Source organism: Manis pentadactyla, chromosome 3 (assembly GCF_030020395.1).
Source record: "Manis pentadactyla isolate mManPen7 chromosome 3, mManPen7.hap1, whole genome shotgun sequence".
Classification (NCBI taxonomy): Eukaryota; Metazoa; Chordata; class Mammalia; order Pholidota; family Manidae; genus Manis; species Manis pentadactyla.
Window position 1 is genome coordinate 42,568,996 of NC_080021.1, and position 19,886 is coordinate 42,588,881.

The window sequence follows — 19,886 nt, forward strand, 5'->3', positions numbered from 1 at the left end:
TCTTTAAGATTTAGCTCAACAAGTTACAAAATATCTCTTGGCTTTAAGTCACAAGCCCACTCAGATTCAGGAAGAGGGAATATATAGGCCCTCTACTGAAGAAAGAAATGCCAAAGTTATTGGAGCATATTATGTGGGTAGGAGATGGTGTTGGAGCCATCTTTGTAAAATATAATCTGCCATGATCAGGAGCTATAGGATTATAAAGAATGAACAACTGAGGATTCCAGAAACACTGTTGGAAGGAGATCACCCCTGATCTGCGTCTTAAAGGATTAACTTGTTGCTCCGGGAGGAGGGAGTTCCCTACTCCTGATGAGGTAGGGCAGGGACATGGGACAAGCATCATGATGAACTTTTCCTGCCCATGATGAGAAATGCTAAGATATAAATAGTATAATAAGAACAGGAGGGACCCCATCTGAAGACTAAGATTCCATTTTAAAAAGCAGAGAGTTGAGAAGCAAGATTCCTAACATATTCTCTGGTAATCAGACAATAACCCAACAGCCTACCTTAAGGCAGGGCAGGCAGTCTTAACTGATATGTCCCCACTGCTTGAGGGTAACCACTATCTTGGAGAAGAACGGGATAAATAAATCCCTTGTGTTAGGTTTATTTAGCAAAATTAGCTGGAGGACTGGTAACAGAGGAGAGGAGACATGGTGTCTTGCCAGAGATAAGCATCTTGAGACCATGTCAAGCCTATGCCCAATAATCTCCCCTCTGCCCTTTGCCCCATTCTTGAAAATCTTAAAGACAGATCCAAAATTTCAGCGTACCTCCTCTCTGAGGATGCCCGCACTTTCCTTTCTTTAAGTGCGTACTTTCAAATAAAGCTTTCTCACTGCTCAAATGATCGCAATTTGTCTCTTTTCTATTTCATTTTATTTCCAAGTCTTCACTCTGTATCTCTTTACTCCTACTAAGTAGGAAGGGGCAGTAAGAGGTCAGATTTGGGCCTTCATGTTTTCGTCACCCTTGTGGCTTGGACAAAACTGCAGTTGGGCGATCTGCTCTTAATAGCCTACCTGAAAATCTCCTTTCTTTGGGAAGTTCTGAAAACATAATCTCATTCCATCCTGTGCTCCGTGGCTCCCCCAGATCCTGGAGTGGTGGGGGATAGTCCCCACGCTGTGCAGATCCAAGTGGACACAAGATGCCAGGTGACCCTGGCTTCAAGAGTTGGCAAGGGAATCTTCCTTAGGCTGAGAACTTCCCTCCTTCCCTTGGCATTTTCCTGTTTTCTGCTGCCTGGAAGGCAGCTGCCATTCCCTGCTGCTCTTGCTTTAATGAATTCCTTCTTACCTACACTCATCTGACCTGTTCGAGAACTCTTTCTCGCCCAGAGTCAAGAACCCTCCCCCATCCAGGCTGAGGTCTCTCCTAATGCTTCAGCTGGTGTGCAGGGAGAGACCTCCCCAGATGCAGCTGCCCAGCAACAATGGCAAGTTCGCTATGAATTCACTGAGACTGAATAAAGTAAAGGGCATGTTGGGTTAAAAGGGGCTCATACCCAGTTTTATTGTCACAGTAGTAGGTTGAATGCTAGAGTCCCATCCACGTGCCTGTGTACAAGCAGCCAACCTGTCTCTCTACTCAGTCTCAGCCTGGTTGCACACAGCCAGGTGCTGGCGCCTCTCTAGGCTCCATGGCCGCTGCTCTTTCCAGACACTGCTTCCCGCTGGAGGCTCAGTCTCACTGCTGCTTCTGCTTAGTGGCACTGAGCTCCGTGGCTTCTCTCTGCCAGCCTCCGCTCTCGCCTGCTTCCCTCTAGGCTTCCCTCTCCACCCCTCCCCTGGGCCAGTACTCCCTGACTGACCAGCAGCTCTGTCTCCTGTAAACATCCTGCCGCCCATAGGTATGCAAAGCAGGTTCCTTATGTACACAGTGGGTGATATTAAAGCCAGGCGAGGGCCTGGTGATAAATTTCTATTTCCTCTACACTTGGTAAGCATCATAATGTTTCTCACTTGATGGCAAAAGAAACAGGGTTATGGGTATAATCTAAATTGTTATGGATATAACCCCCTGAAGTTACTACTTGAAATGAAAACACACACACAGACATACACACATTTATGTAAGTTACACTGCGTTAGAAACAGTCACTTTGTTTTATAGCCAAACTCCACACTAAATAAATGTTTTACAATGATCTGTAAATGGTAAAAACAGTCACTGATTAAAGAGATATATTCAACTGATTTGGTAACATGGAGCTATAAATAGGAGGAACTGATAAAGTTCAATGAAGAAAATTCAAACAGGGACATCCAGCAAAAAAGAATTCCGTAGGAAGAAGAGAATTGAGAGTTGGCTACAGTGTGATGCAAAGGGACTCAACATAGTAAGTCAAATGGCGGTATAATTTGGGACTAAACAACAGCTAGGACTGGTCAACATATTTGCAAGTATAGAAGGATGACAGAGATTGTCCCACTACTAGGTCTTGGCCACTTTCTTGTTAGCTTTGGTCTTGATGGAGTTGTCTAAGCATTACCTTTTCTTACTCAGTTGCTGATTGTTCTTCAGTGTTCCAGCCATAATCCTGATTTGATTCTGGAGGGGCTTAGGGCTTCCCTCCTAAACAGGCTTCATCTCCATTTGGCCAGGCACTTTGTTAATCAAGTTTTACAAGCTTTTGAAGGCCTCATGATCCCTGATGAACATCTACAATGCTGCTAAAAATACCAGTTATGTAGATATTTGGTGGTACTTAAGGGAACAATGAAAAATACCAGATCTTAGACTGAAGCTTGTATGATGGCTCAGATGTTTTGGCCACTGTGGTTGATTGCAATTCTTCACCCTTTCCGTATCTGTGCCATTTGCCATATGACTTTGTAGTATCCCTTACTGAAAGGATAAAGTATATTTCCCTGTCTCTTGACTTTAGGTTGAGCCATATGATTTCTTTGGTCAATAGAAAGAGGTGGAAGTGGTAGTGTGTCACTTTCTCGTTTTTAAGAGGCCTTGTGTGTTTCCACTTTCCTTTGTGTTAGGAGGAGAACATATCTGAATTAATTCCCTAGTCAAGGAGGAGGAGAAGAGACTGTGGAACAGAGCCAGCCCAGCTGAAGCATCCTAGTACAAACCACCCCCTCTGGGCCCAGCCTAAATCAGCAGACTCCTATTCAACCCACAGATGGGTAAGCTAAACAAATGATTAATGTTAAACACTAAGATATTGTGGTTATTTGTTTTAAAGCAATAGCCAGCCAATATAACTATTCTTCACCAAATGGTAGAAAAATGTTGAAAACTAACATGAAATTCAGAAAGAGCCACAACTAGTTGAGCTGATTTATCATGTACAGAAATGGGCAGGGTAATGGGCAGGGAGAGTAAGAAAAGAAATGGTTGGATATGTTTACAATTTAGCCAAACAAGGATGAGGAGGGGTTTATAAACCGCAAGTATTTGAAGTGCAAATAGAAGGGGTGGGATAATGTTTACTGAGCTCTAAGAGGAAACATCTAGGGAAAAAATGCATCCATGCTTAGCCAATACAATCTTCTTAAGTTGGGGCAGGAAAATGTCTTGTGATAAGATCAGTGTCACTCTTGCTCCTGTGGAAGTATCAGGAGTCCCCTTCTTGTGACACTTTTAAATTTAACTGATCAAGGAACAGAAAGATATTATGGAAATAACCAACTGCATGGAGGCTAGAATCAACAGTCCAGTAAAGCTAAGCATCCAAATCTCATTAGACAGATGAGCAACTACCCTGTCCCCAGTGATCTTCCTGCTGTCTAATTATGTCTGTCTGTGAATTTTACGTCCAACTTAAAAGAGGAAATATTAGAAATAATCTCTTGACCCAGAACATTTTCCTTTAAAATTAGACATAAGGCACAAACAGACCTGACAAGGAGTCTAGGTTAATGGGCTTTGGGTCAGAAAGGAATTGTAATAAAGTTAGGTTGGTCATTTTAAAGACGGCACATAGCCTGGGACTATTGTTAGATCTCTGACGGCCAGACTAGGCAGAGTCCTCATTGCTGTCATTGCTGAATGCTCAGGCAGGTTAGTGAATAATGGGCTGAGAGTGTTTTTCTACCCTCTTTCCCTCCTCCCCTCCCTCCTTTCTTTCCTTCCCTCCTTCTTTTAAAAAAAATGTAATAGAAAGACTGAACATTTCAGGGAAAGTAATTCCAAAAGAAGTTCCTGTTCCCTGGATAAATACAGGCTTTCAGTGTTCCAAATGGCCATTCCAATTTCTTCAGGAAACACATTTTATTCTAAAAGACCAATTTAGAAGTCTTTTTTTGCAATTTACAGAGTCAAATAGTCTATTGGCTACACAGGAATGGATTTTATGGGTGTGTTGTTGGGTTTCTCTTGATGGGGAAGAAATTCACAAGGGGACAGGGCAACACAATGTACCTTCTTGCCATTAGCTGAGATGAAAATGTTCTGTCTTTGGTTTTAACACGGGATGGGGCTGCATGAATAGCTTCTCCTGGTATTTGTACATCTACCTCATAATGCTTTAAAAATAGTTTGGATTGACTTCTGCTAGTTTCTCATACATGAATTCCTTCCAGCATCTAGAAACAGATACCTGGGAGATTTGCCACAGCCTTCTTCTTAAGGCTGATTGAATTAAAACAGTTGCTTACTCCTGGTTGTTTTCTCTGATCTTATTCAGGATCAATTATCTTGACTTTTATGGGTCACTACAAAGAAATAGAACATTTAAAAAGTAGATAGAGCACTGTCATTCCTAGGGGTTAAATGTTTTTATAACAGGAGGAAAGACTCAATTCTAGGCCAATTGGTAATGATTCTGGAATGTAGGTTTACATATGTGTGAAAGCCTTTTCTGTGTGAGTGATAGCACATTCTTTTATATTTGTATATATAGGAAGTACTTGAATCTTCCATTCTCATTTTTAATAAACAAATGGTGACAATCTGTACATTTAAAAAATGTTGAATTCAAAGTCACTGAGTAGGCAAAAATAATTGGGGATTCCTGGGATTAAAAAAGATGTTCTTATTCACAAATGGGAAATGTTTTATGATAGAAATTTTAGAATCAGATGAGCAAAAAGAAGGAAATTTAAGTTATCTCTAATCTCCCCAGCCCAATGAGTAAGGAAGAGCTCTAGAAATCCACGGGGCAGGTCAGACCTCCCTTCCCTGGGATCTCCGTCTCTATTGGCAGGAGGGAAGTATGACTGCCCTGAGCTCAGAAACACCTCTTCTTTCCGTCCCCTTGCAGCTCTCACAGCTTCATCCCCTCTTCCCAACTTGAAAGGTGGGAAAAATCATCAATTTCCCTGGTCATCTTCAAGGCCTAGGCCTTAAAGCCCTAAGGGCCCTGTGCATCCCTTTTTCTGTCCGAATCTCCCAGCCCCCATGCTCCAAATTGTCAAATCTGTTATACTGTGCCCTTTTGGAACACAAGGTCAGTAATGAAAAGTTTTTCTGAAATGAAAAAGTTACTTTACCTTCTTATTTCCTTATTTCCTTTACCTTCTTATTCTAATAACTGAACCCTGTCTCCCTCTGTGTACTCCTTACAGAATAGCTGCTTTTTTTTCCTATACCCTTCATACTATGGGGCCTACAGATGGGCTGGAGGTCCTAAGGAGGACATTGTTGCTTTCAGATCAGTTTCCTTGTCTTCTCCTTGAAAACTCTAGGTTTGAATTTCCACCAGATTGTAACCCCTATTTCTCCTCTTGCAGATATCCTCCAACCCCACCTCCCCCATTTCTCTTTCCTTGAATCATGTTCAAGGTCATGCTTTCCATCAAGACTATAATCACTCTTACTATACATCTCGGAGGTTTTTGGTATCCACATAAATAACTATTCTAGTACACTCACTTTTCAGTTCCTTGACTTCCTTTCCATCCACAATCTTGTGCTCTGCTCTAGCTCAGCCTCTGTTTGTGATCACTCCCTAGATCTCACCATTAGCGATCACCATGCCACAGCCACACAGCAGTTTCAGCATACCACTCAGATTCTCTCTTTCAGTTTGCTCCCTCTGGTACCCCGATGACAAAATTTCTTCAGCACCATTGGCACACACAATCCATCCATCCTACCATATTTCACAGCCTTTTGAACCCCCTCATGTTCTCACCTCCCTCCTTACCATACTTACGTTCCATGGTCCAAATTATATCACTCTCTTGATTTTCTTTCTTTTTCTCTCTTCATTATATTCTCTTGGCAAAGCCCTGTTTAATTCCAACTCTCTGCTGTTTCCGTGTCTGTTCAACTGAGTGTGGCTCATGATCATGCTGACTGGAGCCCCTTTCAATTCATGGCCTCTAATCTCAAGTGGGCCTTTATTGCTGCCTGGCCATCTCATTACATTTTCATAGCCTGTTTACACTCCTGCTCCCCAAATGAGCTATTTCACATCTTCTTCTTTCTTCTCAAGTCTCTTCCACAATGCTTGCTCTCAGCTTGTTGTCATTCTCATTAAGAAAATAGAAGTAAAGAGAAGAGGACTTCTACATGTTTCCATCATCATATCTATCTACCTGATTGCATGTCCGACCAGATATGGGACACATGCTCCGCCTGCCTGCCTGTGCAGATTGTCTATGCTCCATCTATGAATGGCCCTTCCACTTCAACCCAAGTTCTTAACCCCTTTCATGTACTCAGAGATATTGTGAAAAAAATTTTTTCTGTGAGTATGTGGGCCTCTGTGTATATAAAATTTTGATTAAAGGATGTATTATAAAATTCATGGGCCCATATGAGGTATAGTGATTTATTGATGAAGATTTAGGATAACAGGCAGAGTTCCTATGTGTTTACTTACTGTCCCATCGGTGGAAGTGAAGAGTCTTCATAGGACTTTCTCTTGGTGTTCTTGATTGTTAGATGTGATGTTTCTGGCTAATTTCACATCTCCTATCACAAGGAAAGGAAACAAGACTCTAATTCCTTTGCCATGGCCCTTCAGAACCTGTTTATAGTAAGGCAGTATTGATCTTCTTGCCTCTGCACTTCCTAACACCATTTATTGAATGCTGGTTATCCTATTACTCATGAAGCTGTAACATCCATTATGCAGCCTGTGAATGCTAACTTCCAATGATTCTCAAAGGTCATTACTGTGCTTCACTGCTTCACTGCTGACCACAGCAAATGCTAGTCTTACCTAGCACTTACCCCTACCTAGTCTTACCTGGAAAATGTGAATGATACTTTTTTTCTGATCATGTTAAAATTCCACTCAGAAGTTTATTGAATGAATGTAGAATAATACAGTCTTCTCTTGAACATGTTAGGCTATAATCACTGAATTCCTAGGGTGTGATCTCTTTCAAGGTTGACTCCATTCCTGCCTTGCACACACTGCCACCAAGAAGAAGGAGAGGAATGGGGCCCAGAGCACAGTGAGAAGAATGGTCTCATTCACTCTGGGACTCTCTCACTTCCAACCCAACATCTCTTAAGATCAACTTGAGAGAGCATGACATTACTAATTTGATTGGAGACTAGGGAAACTATTGGTTGGAAGGGCCCACTGGTGCTATAGAGCAACTGTCTCAAAAATCCCTTAGAAGAGATAGGCATGTCCGCTCTGAGGACTGCCCAACACATGGAGTGGAGCCTGCAGAGGTGTGGATGACTGCCCTGGCTGCCAGTGGCAGGGGAATACAGGGTGAGGATGCCTGTTATACCTCCTTTTGTGAACTGGAGGTGGGATTGCAGTCAAGACACTTATGTGTGAGAGTTGTCACACACCATATACCCAAGAGTTGGTGGTAGACCATTTGTAGCCCAGTCCCCTGAATTCATCCTGTATCCTACATGAATCATCCCAAATCAGCACATCAACACTATTCTTGTGGCCTCATCTTGCATAGTTCTTCAGGAAATACTGCTCTGGTGAATGAGAGAAATCCATTCATTAGGCTGCTCTCCTGGAACTGAGGCCTGGCATGAGTCTCCAGAATTCCACTATAGGCATAGATCCTGGAGATCTTTGGGGCAGCCTACTGACTCTACACATGTACAGAGTAGAGTGATAGAGAGGGTCCTGAAGGGGAACAACAGACCAGAGTCTATGCTGTCCCTGTCCAGGCCTAGCACTTCCCATCCATATGGCTCTGCTGGCCCCAGGCAATGTCACAGACATCAAAGAGAGATTTAAAAATGCCAAGGAAGACATTTCTGGTGATTACTAGTGTATGAGGGTCAGACCTGGGGGCACCTAACCCAGTTGGCAGTATTGGCCCTAGCTGGACCCAAACATAGGAAAGAGACTTAGAAAAATTTGAGGAAAATACTTCAAAGCCTGGTGACTCCTCTGGTGTGGAGCCTGGGTAGGCCCTCTGATTACTTGGGTCTAATGGTAGGACTACCGTGATCAGTTCTCGGTTCTCATCTTCTTTGACTTTTCAGAAGAACTTGTCACAGTCGATTACTTCTTTCTTGAAACATTTTCTTTATTTGACCTCTGGGACCTCACAGTCTTCTTGTTCCCCTTCTACTTTGCTTGTTCTCAGCCTTCTTTGCTCATTTCCATTCCTCTATCTGGCTTCTGAATATTGGAGACCACCAGAGCTCAGTGTTCAGATCCCTACTCTATTAATCCTCACTTTCTAGGTGATTTAATCTAGGGCCACCATGTAATCTTAATTATATATGCATCTTTTATGTGCACTGCCTAATTCTAGGGGACACTATTCACAAAAACTACAAATTCCTCCCTCTAGCAACTGACACTCCTTATCCCTCTCTTCTTGCTTGTTTTATACACAGCGCTTATTACAATCAGATATACTATACACTTCACTTTTAAATTTCATTTATTGTCTCTATCCACCCATTAGAAGATAAGCCCCTGAGGGCAGTGATTTTTGTCTGTTCTGTTCACTTTTATATCCTGTACCTATACCTGGCACAGAGTAGGTGCTGTATTTGCTGAATGAATGAGTGAATCATTTATTGTTGATTTTTTTGTTCTCTCTCTCAACACAATATGTATTTACATATATGGTATTATTTAAAACCCAAGACTATGTTATGCATACTGTTTTCTAATTTGCTTTAACACTGTTCATGAATATCATCTTTCCATTCCTTAAATAGTCTTCTGTAACATAATTTTAATGACTGTATAATTCATTGTTAAGATAAATCACATTTTATTTACCTCATGTTTTAGTGGTAAAAATTTGCACTTTCCCAAGAACTAACAACTGTACTGCACTAATGACAGCCATTCTGATGATTTATTGCTTAATAACAATAATTATCTTCATTTATTAGGTACTTCCTTTGTGTTAGATTCTGACTTGAGAACTCTACATGCATTATCTCAATTAATCCTCTTAAGAGGCCAATGTGGTAGGTATTTGAAACAAGAATTAGTAGAAGCTAAGGTTAGGTAACTTGCTCAGGGTCACATAGGTAGTATGTGGCAAAGCTAGGTTTTAAACCCAGGTCTAGCTCCAGAGCCCACACTTCAAATTGATATGCTCTACTACCTCTGCAGGATAATTTTCTGGAAATGGAATTTCTGCTTGATATCCAGTTGTTTTAATTAATTAATTATTTGATTATTGTTTCTCAGATGGCTGGCACACAGTCAGTGCTCAGTACATGTCTAGTTGGATACATAAAGTTATGCTAAGAACAGTATTGCTTGCTTAGCTTCTGGATGTTCCATTCTGAGGGAACTGAGAAGCCCAATTGAAGCCCGATCAGTAGATGATTGTGAAGACACTGGGACTGTCTTCTGTGGAGCCAGTGCTCACGTGCTGTCTCCTTGGAGGGGTTTGTCTTTCCAGTTACCTTGGCTGCTCTGAGACCTCAGCCCTCTGTTGGGTTCAAAAAATACTATGAGTTTTCAGTTTATCCAGATTTTTCACGTTGTTGGAGTAAAAATGTTGTTCTGTCCATGTTTTTTTTACATCATAAACATAGCTAAACACATAAGGGGTATTCGGCAGTGCTGTGGAACACGTTTTATATGAATGCTTGACTATTGGAGAGATTTATTTTCCCTTAGCTCATCAACTTGTGAACCTCTTCCATGTCTACCTAAGTGGGTCATAGCCCCACTGAGAGCCACAAAAGGAGAATTTGACTTATTTCTCCCAAAGTGCTCAATGCAGCAGACTCCCTGTGCTATTGGCTAAAAGCTCAATCTTTTGCAATCCAGTTTAAGCTTATTTCTTATTCTAGTCTTCATTAGCAGAGCTGGAGAAATCACTACTCATTCTGTACTGGGTTAAATGATGTCCTTCAGAAATTTATGTTCACCCAGAACCTGTGAAAGTGACCTTATTTGGAAATAGGGTCTTTGCAGATATAATCAGTTTAAGATGAGGTCTTACGAGGTGGGCCCAAAATCCAACATAACTAATGACCTTATAAGAAGGTAATTTGGACACAGACACATAGGAAAGACGGCCATGTGAATAGGGAGGCAGAGACTGGAGTTAAGTTGCCACAAGCTAAGGAACACCAAGGGTTTTCAGCAACTACCAGAAACTAGAAGAGTCAGGGAAGGATTCTATTCAGTCTCAGAGGGAGCATGTCCCCTGCCAATACCTTGATTTCAGACTTCTAATGTCCAGGACTGGGGGATAATATATTTCTGTTGTTTAAAGCCACCAGTTTCTGCTAATTTGTTACAGCAGTCACAGGAAACTAAAGCACTCAAGTATATCACCCAATTCTCTTCTGCCTTTGTGACACAGTATAAAACTTCAGGTTTTCTGAGTAATTCCTTCATCCTTTCTTTACAGTCTTTGTTTCCTAATTGTTCAGTGGATGTATGAGCATACATTTTCTCTTGATGAAAAGCTTTAAAGAAAATCAGTCCATATACAATATAGAAGAGCTGTGGCCTGCACATGGAGAAGTATCTTAGGGTTTCAGAAGATAAGCTCCTTCAGAGTCAGTACTAGATGTGGTTTCTAAAAGAACTAATGTGATGTCAAGCTGTGCTTGCTATTCATCCACCAGAGGGACCCCTAAGAGCCAAGCCAACAGCTTTGGTTTCTACAAAGCACCCCATGGAGAGCCATTTCAGTTTAGTTTGGTTTGGACCACTGGTCTTTAGGATGCACTTTTGTGGTAGATTAATAATTGGTTCCCTTAGAAGAGAGATGAAAACATCTCCCCAGAAGCTTCCAAATACTGCCCATTCACTCTGCTGATCAGAGAGCCTTACCATTTAAATCTCTACCTGCTGAGGCTGGAATTAGGACCTTCTGCCATCTGCCAAGTAGGCAAAAGATTTTACCCTCTAAAGAATGGTCAGGAAATGCATCAGAGATTTGTTTCCCTTTCTTTCCCTGATCTCATGTCCCAGTATGTTTTATTCGCCTTGCAAAAATAAGTTTTGTCACTGCCTAATTTCTGTTTTTCTGGATTCTTTCTTTTAATTATTCCTTCACTGTCCGTGCTCTTTGATTTCCTTTCTTTCCTCTTGCATAGCTTTCTGAGTTGTTTTAGGCTTATTTACATCCACAAGGGTTTATGATTGACTTGCACCACAGATATGTATTTGTTTTTATTTTTTATTTTTTATTTATTTATTTTATTTTATTTTATTTTTATTGAAGGGTAGTTGACACACAGTATTACATTACATTAGTTTCAGGTGTACAACATAGTGATTCAACATTTATATACATGACAATTCTAGGTACCAGCTATCACCATACCAAGCTGTTACAATATCTTGACTATATTCATTACATCCCAGTTACTTATTATTTTACCATTGGAAGTGTATACTTTTTTTTTTTTTTTTTGGTGAGGGCATCTCTCATATTTATTGATCAAATGGTTGTTAACAACAATAAAATTCTGTATAGGGGAGTCAATGCTCAATGCATAATCATTAAACCACCCCAAGCCTAATTTTCATCAGTCTCCAATCTTCTGAGGCATAACAAACAAGTTCTTACATGGAGAACAAATTCTTACATAGTGAATAAGTTCTTACATGGTGAACAGTACAAGGGCAGCCATCACAGAAACCTTCGGTTTTGCTCATGCATTATGAACTATAAACAATCAGTTCAAATATGAATACTCATTTGATTTTTATACTTGATTTATATGTGGATACCACATTTCTCTCTTTATTATTATTATTTTTAATAAAATGCTGAAGTGGTAGGTAGATACAAGATAGAGGTAGAAAACATAGTTTAGTGTTGTAAGAGAGCAAATATAGATGATCAGGTGTGTGCCTGTAGACTATGTGTTAATCCAAGCAGGACAAGGGCAATAAAACATCCACATATGCAGAAGATTTCTCTCAGAACAGGGGGGGTGAGGTTCTAAGCCTCACCTCTGTTGATCCCCAATTTCTCACCTGATGACCCCCCTGCGACTGTGCCTGTCTTAGGTTGTTCCTCCCTTGAGGAATCTTACCCGTCTCTGGCTAACCAGTCATCTTCCGGGGCCATACAGGGAAATGTAAAGTTGGTAAATGAGAGAGAAGCCTTATTGTTTGAAATGGTTAGCTTTTTATTTCTTTGCATATTTATGCCCTGTAGCTTCTATGTCCAGCATTTGCCTTGAGGTATCTTTACCACTTGGAAGAATTATGATACTCGGTAAATTTGATATGAGGCACGAATTCTATTTAAGGGTTGTAATTAGGAAGGAAGAAGAAAAGCTATAGAAGTAGCAGGCGGAAGAAAACATGGGAAGATTGATTATTTCTTTGACATATCTTCTTGTAGAGTAACTTCAGCATGTATAGGTTTTAAGCTACTACTTAAATTGTGCACACACATTAACATAATAGGAGTATAGTTACATAACCAAAGCATACCTGTAATTTCCAGCCATCTCCAGTGAAACCAAGAAAACCAGTTAGGCACCTTAGGCATTTGTGAAAACTTATCTATGATATGGTGGATATTGTCCACCTGAACTTGAACAGTCTGAGAGAAATCAGACAAATTAAAACAACCCATTCCTGCAGAATGTTCACATCCCTTATGTTCTTTTAACAGTAAATAGTCTGTAGTTGTAAGATTTTGGAGCGCTACAATTTGCACTTCTCCTAATTCTTGGTTGAGTTCCAACAGTATAGATCCAGTCAAATTTGTTGTTTTACTGTATGCACAGGCCAGCTTAGATATCTCCTTCCTCATTCCCATGGCAAGTCCAGGAACTGGTGGGATGAGTGCATCTACAGCTGTAGCAGTGCGTGGATCTTTGTTGGGGTTTTTTGATGATCATCTTCTGGTATGAGTCTTCCAGAGAGTACTGATGTTGGAAGTTCTTTTTCATATCGTATCTTAGTTCATTTTCGGGGTAGCCCAATTAGGCTTTGATCCTCTGTATAAACACAAACAGACCCTATGCCTACACTTTTAAATGCCCTTTATACTCTTGTGTAGAACTCATTGTAGGTTACCACACAGGAACTGCCCTTTTTTTTTTTTTTGGTATCACTAATCTACACTTACATGACGAATATTATGTTTACTAGGCTCTCCCCTATACCAGGTCCCCCCTATAAACTCCTTTACAGTCACTGTCCATCAGCATAGCAAAATGTTGTAGAATCACTACTTGCCTTCTCTATGTTGTACAGCCCTCCCTTTTCTCCTACCCCCCCATGTATGTTAATCTTAATACCCCCCTACTTCTCCCCCCCACTTATCCCTCTCTACACACCCATTCTCCCCAGTCCCTTTCCCTTTGGTACCTGTTAGTCCATTCTTGAGTTCTGTGATTCTGCTGCTGTTTTATTCCTTCAGTTTTTCCTTTGTTCTTATATTTCACAGATAAGTGAAATCATTTGGTATTTCTCTTTCTCCACTTGGCTTGTTTCACTGAGCATAATACCCTCCAGCTCCATCCATGTTGCTACAAATGGTTGGATTTGCCCTTTTCTTATGGCTGAGTAGTATTCCATTGTGTATATGTACCACATCTTCTTTATCCATTCATCTATCAATGGACATTTAGGTTGCTTCCAATTCTTGGTTATTGTAAATAGTGCTGCGATAAACATAGGGGTGCACTGATCTTTCTCATACTTGATTGCTGCATTCTTAGGGTAAATTCCTAGGAGTGCAATTCCTGGGTCAAATGGTAGGTCTGTTTTGAGCATTTTGATGTACCTCCATACTGCTTTCCACAATGGTTGAACTAACTTACATTCCCACCAGCAGTGTAGGAGGGTTCCCCTTTCTCCACAGCCTCGCCAACATTTGTTGTTGTTTGTCTTTTGGATGGCAGCCATCCTTACTGGTGTGAGGTGATACCTCATTGTAGTTTTAATTTTCATTTCTCTGATAATTAGCGATGTGGAGCATCTTTTCATGTGTCTGTTGGCCATCTGTATTTCTTTTTTGGATAACTGTTCAGTTCCTCTGCCCATTTTTTAATTGGGTTATTTGTTTTTTGTTTGTTGAGGTGTGTGAGCTCTTTATATATTCTGGACGTCAAGCCTTTATCGGATGTGTCATTTTCAAATATATTCTCCCACACTGTAGGGTTCCTTTTTGTTCTATTGATGGTGTCTTTTGCTGTACAGAAGCTTTTCAGCTTAATATAGTCCCACTTATTCATTTTTGCTGTTGTTTTCCTTGCCCGGGGAGATATGTTCAAGAAGAGGTCACTCATGTTTATGTCTAAGAGGTTTTTGCCTATGTTTTTTCCACGAGTTTAATGGTTTCATGACTTACATTCAGGTCTTTGATCCATTTTGAGTTTACTTTTGTATATGGGGTTAGATAATGGTCCAGTTTCATTCTCCTACATGTAGCTGTCCAGTTTTGCCAGCACCATCTGTTGAAGAGACTGTCATTTTGCCATTGTATGTCCATGGCTCCTTTATCAAATATTAATTGACCATATATGTCTGGGTGAATGTCTGGATTCTCTAGTCTGTTCCATTGGTCTGTGGCTCTGTTCTTGTGCCAGTACCAAATTGTCTTGACTACTATGGCTTTATAGTAGAGCTTGAAGTTGGGGAGTGAGATCCCCCCTACTTCATTCTTCTTTCTCAGGATTGCTTTGGCTATTCGGGGTCTTTGGTGTTTCCATATGAATTTTTGAATTATTTGTTCCAGTTCATTGAAGAATGTTGCTGGTAGTTTCATAGGGATTGCATCAAATCTGTATATTGCTTTGGGCAGGATGGCCATTTTGACGATATTAATTCTTCCTAGCCAAGAGCATGGGATGAGTTTCCATCTGTTAGTGTCCCCTTTAATTTCTCTTAAGAGTGACTTGTAGTTTTCAGAGTATAAGTCTTTCACTTCCTTGGTTAGGTTTATTCCTAGGTATTTTATTTTTTTTGATGCAATTGTGAATGGAGTTGTTTTCCTGATTTCTCTTTCTGTTGGTTCATTGTTAGTGTATAGGAAAGCCACAGATCTCTGTGTGTTAATTTTGTATCCTGCAACTTTGCTGTATTCTGATATCAGTTCTAGTAGTTTTGGGGTGGAGTCTTTAGGGATTTTTTATGTACAGTATCATGTCATCTGCAAATAGTGACAGTTTAATTTCTTCTTTACCAATCTGGATTCCTTGTATTTCTTTGTTTTGTCTGATTGCCGTGGCTAGGACCTCCAGTACTATGTTAAATAACAGTGGAGAGAGTGGGCATCCCTGTCTAGTTCCCGATCTTAGAGGAAATGCTTTCAGCTTCTCGCTGTTCAATATAATGTTGGCTGTGGGTTTATCATAGGTGGCCTTTATTATGTTGAGGTACTTGCCCTCTATTCCCATTTTGCTGAGTGTTTTTATCATGAATGGATGTTGAACTTTGTCGAATGCTTTTTCAGCATCTATGGAGATGATCATGTGGTTTTTGTCTTTCTTTTTGTTGATGTGGTGGATGATGTTGATGGACTTTCGAATGTTGTACCATCCTTGCATCTCTAGGATGAATCCCACTTGGTCATGGTGTATGATCCTTTTGTTGTATTTTTGAATTCAGTTTGCTAATATTTTGTTGAGTATTTTTGCGTCTACGTTCATCAGGGATATTGGTCTGTAGTTTTCTTTTTTGGTGGGGTCTTTGCCTGGTTTTGATATTAGGGTGATGTTAGCTTCATAGAATGAGTTTGGGAGTGTTCCCTCCTCCTCTATTTTTTGGAAAACTTCAAGGAGAATGGGTATTATGTCTTCCCTGTATGTCTGATAAAATTCTGAGGTAAATCCATCTGGCCCGGGGGTTTTGTTCTTTGGTAGTTTTTTGATTACCGCTTCAATTTTGTTGCTGGTAATTGGTCTGTTTAGAACTTCTGTTTCTTTCTGGGTCAATCATGGAAGGTTGTATTTTTCTAGGAAGTTGTCCATTTCTCCTAGGTTTCCCAGCTTGTTAGCATATAGGTTTTCATAGTATTCTCTAATAATTCTTTGTATTTCTGTGGGGTCCGTCGTGATTTTTCCTTTCTCGTTTCTGATACTGTTGATTTGTGTTGACTCTCTTTGCTTCTTAATAAGTCTGGCTAGAGGCTTATCTATTTTGTTTATTTTCTCGAAGGACCAGCTCTTGGTTTCATTCATTTTTGCTATTGTTTTATTCTTCTCAATTTTATTTATTTCTTCTCTGATCTTTATTATGTCCCTCCTTCTGCTGACCTTAGGCCTCATTTGTTCTTCTTTTTCCAATTTCGATAATTGTGACATTAGACCATTCATTTGGGATTGTTCTTCCTTTTTTAAATATGCTTCGATTGCTATATACTTTCCTCTTAAGACTGCTTTTGCTGTGTCCCACAGAAGTTGGGGCTTAGTGTTGTTATTGTCACTTGTTTCCATATATTGCTGGATCTCCATTTTGATTTGGTCATTGATCCATTGATTATTTAGGAGCGTGTTGTTCAGCCTCCATGTGTTTGTGAGCCTCTTTGCTTTATTTGTACAGTTTATTTCTAGTTTTATGCCTTTGTGGTCTGAAAAGTTGGTTGGTAGGATTTCAATCTTTTGGAATTTTCTGAGGCTCTTTTTGTGGCCTAGTATGTGGTCTATTCTGGAGAACGTTCCATGTGCACTTGAGAAGAATGTATATCCTGTTGCTTTTGGATGTAGAGTTCTATAGATGTCTATTAGGTCCATCTGCTCTACTGTGTTGTTCAGTGCTTCCGTGTCCTTACTTATTTTCTGCCTGGTGGATCTATCCTTTGGTGTGAGTGGTGTGTTGAAGTCTCCTAAAATAAATGCATTGCAGTCTATTTCCCCCTTTAGTTCTGTTAGTATTTGTTTCACATATGCTGGTGCTCCTGTGTTGGATACATATATATTTAGAATGGTTATATCCTCTTGTTGGACTGAGCCCTTTATCATTATGTAGTGTCCTTCTTTATCTCTTGTTACTTTCTTTGTTTTGAAGTCTATTTTGTCTGATATTAGTACTGCAACCCCTGCTTTCTTCTCGCTGTTGTTTGCTTGAAATATGTTTTTCCATCCCTTGACTTTTAGTCTGTACATGTCTTTGGGTTTGAGGTGAGTTTCTTGTAAGCAGCATATAGATGGGTCTTGCTTTTTATCCATTCTATTTCTCTATGTCTTTTGATTGGTGCATTCAGCCCATTAACATTTAGGGTGACTATTGAAAGATATGTACTTATTGCCATTGCAGGCTTTAAATTCGTGGTTACCAAAGTTTCAAGGTTATCCTCTTTAGTATCTTACTGCCTAACTTAGCTCGCTTATTGAGCTTTTATATACACTGTCTGGAGATTCTTTTCTTCTCTCCCTTCTTATTCCTCCTCCTCGATTCTTCATATGTTGGGTGTTTTGTGCTGTGCTCTTTCTAGGAGTGCTCCCATCTAGAGCAGTCCCTGTAAGATGTTCTGTAGAGGTGGTTTGTGGGAAGCAAATTCCCTCAGCTTTTGTTTGTCTGGGAATTGTTTAATCCCACTGTCATATTTGAATGATAGTCGTGCTAGATACAGTATCCTTGGTTCAAGGCCCTTCTGTTTTATTTTATTAAATATATCATGCCATTCTTTTCTGGCCTGTAGTGTCTCTGTTGAGAAGTCTGATGTTAGCCTGATGGGTTTTCCTTTATAGGTGACCTTTTTCTCTCTAGCTGCCTTTAAAACTCTTTTCTTGTCCTTGATCTTTGCCATTTTAATTATTATGTGTCTTGGTGTTGTCCTCCTTGGATCCTTTCTGTTGGGGGTTCTGTGTATTTCCGTGGTCTGTTCGATTATTTCCTCCCCCAGTTTGGGGAAGTTTTCAGCAATTATTTCTTCCAAGATACTTTTCATCCCTTTTCCTCTCTCTTCTTCTTCTGGAACCCCTATAATACGGATATTGTTCCTTTTGGATTGTTCACACAGTTCTCTTAATATTGTTTCATTCCTGGAGATCCTTTTATCTCTCTCTATGTCAGCTTCTATGCGTTCCTGTTCTCTGGTTTCAATTCCATCAATGGCCTCTTGCATCCTATCCATTCTGCTTATAAACCCTTTCAGAGTTTGTTTCATTTCTGTGATCTCCTTTCTGGCATCTGTGATCTCCCTCTGGACTTCATCCCATTTCTCTTGCGTATTTCTCTGCATCTCTGTCAGCATGTTTATGATTTTTATTTTGAATTCTTTGTCAGGAAGACTGGTTAGGTCTGTCTCCTTCTCTGGTGTTGTCTCTGTGATCTTTGTCTGCCTGTAGCTTTGCCTTTTCATGGTGATAGGAGTAGTTTGCAGAGCTGGGACGAGTGACGGCTGGAAGAACTTCCCTTGTTGTTGGTTTGTGGCCCTCCTCTCCTGGGATAACAGCGACCTCTAGTGGCTTGTGCTGGACAGTTGCGCGCAGACAGGTTTTCTGCTTCCTGCCCTGCTGCTATGGAGTTTATCTCCCCTGTTGCTGTGGGCGTGGCCTGGTTCGGGCCGCTGCTCCAAAGTGGTGGAGTTGCGTTGGAGGGGGAGCAGCTGGGAGGCTATTTATCTCCGTAAGGGGCCTCCCTGCTCCCTGCAGCCCAGGGGTTAGGGTGCCCAGAGATCCCGGATTCCCTACCTCTGGATTAAGTGTCCCACCCTACCCCTTTAAGACTTCCAAAAAGCACCCGCCAAAACAAAAGAACGACCACAAAAAAAAAAAAAAAAAATTTTTTTTAATTAAGAAAAAAAAGGGTGGCCGCTCATTTTTCTTTATTCTCCGGCACCAGCCTCAGGCATCTGCTCACCGGTCTTGTTGCCCTGTTTCCCTAGTATTGGGGGCCCTATCCCTTTAAGACTTCCAAAAAGCGTTCGCCAAAACAAAACAGAAAAAAAAAAAAAAAAAAAAATGGTCGCTTGCTTTTCTGGTGTCCTCCGGCGCCCTGCCTCCGGTGCCCGCTCACTGTTCTTGCTGCCCTGTTTTCCTAGTATCCAGGGCCCTGCACTCTGGCCCGGATGGCTGGGGCTGGGTGTTCGGCAGTCCTGGGCTCCGTCTCCCTCCCGCTCTGCCTGCTCTTCTCCCGCCGGGAGCTGGGGGGAGGGGCGCTTGGCTCCTGCCGGGCCGGGGCTTGTATCTTACCCCCTTCGCGAGGCGCTGGGTTCTCTCAGGTGCGGATGTGGTCTGGATATTGTCCTGTGTCCTCTGGTCTTTATTCTAGGAAGGGTTGTGTTTGTTATATTTTCATAGATATATGTGGTTTTGGGAGGAGATTTCCGCTGCTCTACTCATGCCGCTGTCTTCCGCCCCTCCACAGATCTGTATTTGATCTTACAGGCCTGTTCTGGAGAAGGTACCATAATTCTCCCACCACCCACTAGAGAGACCACAGATCCAGATTCTATTTCCTCTTTGAGCTACACCGTCTCAGAGGGGCCTGATATGTGGAGTGAGCTCTTGGCCTTACCAAGAACTTTCAGGTTTGACTGAACCCAGCCAGACCTTCTAGACTTTCTTACAGGGAGCAGCTTGAACTACATTCCCAGGCTTCTTAACCAAAAAATATGAAGGATTCCAGGGGA